Below are 5,000 nucleotides of genomic sequence, written 5' to 3'. Positions count from 1 at the left end.
AGAATCTCCACCTCGAAAGGTCTCGAAACAGCAGTCCCCGCTTTTCTCGAAACGGCTCAGTCCCGGGCAGCGACGGGCGGTGTGTACAAAGGGCAGGGACGTAATCAACGTGAGCTGATGACTCACACTTACTAGGAATTCCTCGTTCAAGGGAAATAATTGCAATTCCCGATCCCGATCACGGAGGATTTTCAAGGGGTTACCAATACCTTTCGGCAATGGTTACAGCACGCTGATTCCTCCAGTGTAGCGCGCGTGCAGCCCTGGACATCTAAGGGCATCACAGACCTGTTATTGCTCAACTTCATGCGGCTGAACACCGCTTGTCCCTCTAAGAAGTCTTTCGAACGAGTTTATCCGATGACTATTTAGTAGGCTAGAGTCTCGCTCGTTATCGGAATAAACCAGACAAATCACTCCACCAACTAAGAACGGCCATGCACCACCAACCACCGAATCAAGAAAGAGCTCTCAATCTGTCAATCCTCACGGTGTCCGGGCCAGGTGAGTTTTCCCGTGTTGAGTCAAATTAAGCCGCAGGCTCCACTCCTGGTGGTGCCCTTCCGTCAATTTCTTTAAGTTTCAGCTTTGCAACCATACTTCCCCCGGAACCGAAAGACTTTCGTTTCCGGGAAGCTGCCCGTCAAGGCGTATTTACCGCCGACGGAACGCTAGTTGGTATCGTTTACGGTCAGAACTAGGGCGGTATCTGATCGCCTTCGAACCTCTGACTTTCGTTCTTGATTAATGAAGACATTCTTGGCAAATGCTTTCGCAGTCGGACGTCTCGCTACGGTCCAAGAATTTCACCTCTCACGCAGCGATACGAATGCCCCCGTCCGTCCCTCTTAACCATTATCTCAGATCAGAAAACCAACAAAATAGAACCGAGATCCTATTCTATTATTCCATGCACGAGTATTCAGACATAAGCCCGCGTGAAGCACTCTAATTTTTTCAAAGTAAACTCGCTAGCCACCCTACGCGACCGATGAAGGCAACGTAGAGAAAACCAGCAGAACTAGCCCAGGAGCCTAGTTCTCGCCCAGTGGGCGGACCAAGTCCTGAGGCGCAGATCCAACTACGAGCTTTTTAACCGCAGCAATGACGATATACACTTTGAGAGCTGGAATTACCGCGGCTGCTGGCACCAGACTTGCCCTCTCATAGATCCTCGTTAACGGGTTTAAATTGTACCCATTCCGATAACCGGCCTCAAAGAGTACGGTCTCGTTATTTTTCGTCACTACCTCCTCTTGCCGAGAGGTGGGTAATTGCGGCGCCTGCTGCCTTCCTTGGATGTGGTAGCCGTTCTCAGGCTCCCTCTCCGGAGTCGAACCCTTATTCTCCGTTACCCGTTACAACCATGGTAGGCACATAAACTACCATCGAAAGTTGATAGGCAGACACTTGATAGACACGTCGCCGGTTCAAGACCATGCGATCAGCTATAGTTATTCAGAGTCACCATTGACGGGCGCGAACCCGATTGGTTTTAATCTAATAGATGCGCTCTTCAAAAAATCGGAGCTTTGGTGCATGTATTAGCTCTAGAATTACCACAGTTATCCACGTAGGATGTCAAGATCAAGTATATAATAGCTGTTGTAATGAGCCGTTCGCGGTTTCACCTTTATAGGCCATTTGAACATAGACATGCATGGCTTAGCCTTTGAGATAAGCATATAACCGCCGACAGAATCAATCGGGGAGATGCCCAGTCACCAACCGCTACACACCCTCGGGTATGTGCGGATGAAACGATCTGCAGCACCTCCATCAAATCTTCGCTTCCAACCGAACACATCGGCTTAGCACCCGTTACACTCATTCGAAGGGTTGGCTGTATTCCCTTCACGACACCTCTTCACCGAGCTCTCTCCCGCTGCGCTACTCTGCACAGCACAAACACACTTCCACACAACAAAACGTTATCGACGTTTCCCGTCGCTATCTACGCGCTATCATCGTCGAGCGGTCAACCGCCCGACGAGCGCTCACACTAGCCAAATCGCCGGCAGCCGATCGACCGACCACCCACACAGTAGCTGTGCAGTTGATCAATCTCACCACCTTTGGCGACCTTGTAAGTGAATTGCTCACCATACAGCAACTAAAAGTGCGTTCTCTAAAAGATATAAGTCGCTGCCCATATACACATATGGGACCATAACCACACCTTTACGTACATTTCTATGCACCTATATGTACATTCACATACACATGCACATGTATGGCACCCTCTTGAAGGTACGCTCCTTCTACACGTTATAAATCGCTCCACATATACACAATACACAACACATACACATACGAAACACGTACAGTGAGTGATAAGTCTATCTTCCTCGATAGGACATAAAGCGCTGGAGATGTCCACTTGCACACGCATCCATACACTTGTACATCCACATGTACACATATACTTCCAAGAGTGGACTTAGTTTTTTTTTTTTTTTTTTTTTTTTTTTATCTTTCAGCTTCTATATCTTGGCTAGAACGCGCCAACAAATCGTCCAATCAAAGGATGAGCCTCAACAGATCGCAAGTATGGAGGGCTGCTCTACTGGGTACAAACACCCCTGACCAGTAATCAAGTCGTCCTTCAGGTGATTTTGCGCCCCGACGTTGCACCGTGTAGTCCGGCTTTGGCAACCGAAACGACCTTTCAGCCGCTCGGCAAGGCCATTCTAATGGGGCATTAGCTGTAACTAGAGTTACATAGAAGCGCCTCCCGACACCGAGGAGCAAATTTATCGGTACCTTGACTAGGCGGGATTCTGACTTAGAGGCGTTTCAGTCATAATCCCTCAGATGGTAGCTTCGCACCATTGGCCGATCGGCCAAGCACATGAACCAAATGTCTGAACCTGCGGTTTCCTCTCGTACTAAGCAGGATTACTATCGCAACAACGAGTCACAGTAGGGTAAAAACTAACCTGTCTCACGACGGTCTAACCCAGCTCACGTTCCCTAATTGGTGGGTGAACAATCCAAGCTTGGCGAATTCTGCTTCGCAATGATAGGAAGAGCCGACATCGAAGGATCAAAAAGCAACGTCGCTATGGACGCTTGGCTGCCACAAGCCAGTTATCCCTGTGGTAACTTTCTGACACCTCTTGCTAGAGACCTTCTAATTCAAAAGGATCGATAGGCCACGCTTTCGCGGTCTGTATTCGTACTGGAAATCAAGATCAAGCGAGCTTTTGCCCTTTTGCTCTACGAGAGGTTTCCGTCCTCTCTGAGCTAGCCTTAGGACACCTGCGTTACGATTTGACAGATGTACCGCCCCAGTCAAACTCCCCGCCTGACACTTGTCTTCGGCGCGGGTCGAGCGGCCACCGAGTGGCTGCACTTACACCAGAATGAAGAGCCGGATAGGCTCAATTCTCGTCTTACCGAATAAGTAAAGAATCGATGAAAGTAGTGGTATTTCACTGTCGGCCGAAGCCTCCCACTTATGCTACACCTCTCATGACTCTTCACAGAGTCGGACTAGAGTCAAGCTCAACAGGGTCTTCTTTCCTTCCCGCTGTGTTTCGCCAAGCCCGTTCCCTTGGCTGTGGTTTCGCTAGATAGTAGATAGGGACAGTGGGAATCTCGTTATCCATTCATGCGCGTCACTAATTAGATGACGAGGCGTTTGGCTACCTTAAGAGAGTCCATAGTTACTACTCCCGCCGTTTACCCGCGCTTGGTTTGAATTTCTTCACTTTACATTCAGAGCACTGGGCAGAAATCAGAGACAGTCAACGCCCGCAAGGCCCATCCTGTCTCCTCTGTTTTAATTAGACAGTCGGATTCCCCGAGTCCGTGCCAGTTCTAGTCAACAGTTTAGCGCCGGCCGAAACCTGACGCCCGTGAGGACGCCGGTACGCGCAGCTGCAGCGCTCCATAAGACAGTTTTTCGAACACTAGCCGAGCTCCACCCGTTTCCGAGTGTTGCACTTCACGGATCAAACCGAACTCACTACTTCACACTGCAGCCCGACCGGCCCAGTTCTTAGAGGCCAATCCTTTTCCCGAAGTTACGGATCTAATTTGCCGACTTCCCTTACCTACATTATTCCATCGACTAGAGGCTGTCACCTTGAGACCTGCTGCGGATATCGGTACGGCCTGGCACGAAATTCAAAGTAGCCCTCCCTCGGCTTTTCAGGGCCGAATAGAGGCGCACGAGACACCCACAGGAACCGTGGCGCTTTACGGAACAACGTCCCTATCTCCGGCTGAGCCGATTCCAGGGGAGTCCGTTCCTTAACTAGAAAAGAGAACTCTAGCTCGGGCTCTGTTTCAGCGTCACCGAGTTCGTTTGCGTTTACCTCGCTAAACACTCGCAATGAGCGCTTATCTCCGTGTCCAGGTACGGGAATATTAACCCGTTTCCCTTTCGATAAACGAGCTGGATTGTGAACTCCACCTCTCGATAACACATGGCTTTAGCCAGTATCTTAGGGCCGGACTGACCCACATTCAACTGCTGTTCACGTGGAACCCTTCTCCACTTCCAGTCTTCAAGGATCTCACTTGAATATTGCTACTACCACCAAGATCTGCACCAGTGGAAGCTCCAGCGGGGCCTACGCCCAAAGCCTTCAACGCGAACCACTGCGACCTTCTTACTCGTTGCGGCCAGGCGAATCTCTCGAACGAAAAACACACAAGCCCAGCAACGGTTCGGGTATAAGTCTCCCGCTCAAGCGCCATCCATTTTTCAGGGCTAGTTGATTCGGCAGTGAGTTGTTACACACACTCCTTAGCGGTTTCCGACTTCCATGGCCACCGTCCTGCTGTCTATATCAACCAACGCCTTTCATGGGGTCTCATGAGCGGGAAGTTGGCACTTTAACCCGACGTTTGGTTCATCCCACAGCGCCAGTTCTGCTTACCAAAAATGGCCCACTTTGAGCTCACATTCAAATGTCCACGCTTCAGCAACGTCAAGCAAGCGGGACTTCATACCCATTGAAAGTTTTGAGAATAGGTTGAGGTCGTTTCGT

At 50.0% G+C, this 5,000-nt stretch overlaps 1 non-coding gene and 1 pseudogene across 1 annotated transcript in view; both read right to left on the bottom strand.

Moving 5' to 3' along the window:
- LOC118558161 overlaps window positions 1-1,712 on the bottom strand; it is a 1,800-nt gene extending 88 nt beyond the window's left edge. The window contains exon 1 of the ribosomal RNA XR_004928189.1: window positions 1-1,712. This exon is cut by the window's left edge and continues 88 nt beyond it. This is a non-coding gene — a ribosomal RNA (18S ribosomal RNA).
- A 795-nt stretch (window positions 1,713-2,507) lies between these two features.
- On the bottom strand, window positions 2,508-5,000 carry LOC118558164 (annotated as a pseudogene; the record flags this gene model as incomplete).

The sequence above is a fragment of the Fundulus heteroclitus genome, unplaced genomic scaffold (genome assembly GCF_011125445.2).
Source record: "Fundulus heteroclitus isolate FHET01 unplaced genomic scaffold, MU-UCD_Fhet_4.1 scaffold_1030, whole genome shotgun sequence".
NCBI lineage: Eukaryota > Metazoa > Chordata > Actinopteri > Cyprinodontiformes > Fundulidae > Fundulus > Fundulus heteroclitus.
Note: the sequence above shows the minus strand (reverse complement) of the source record. Positions and strands in the feature narration are given on the sequence as shown.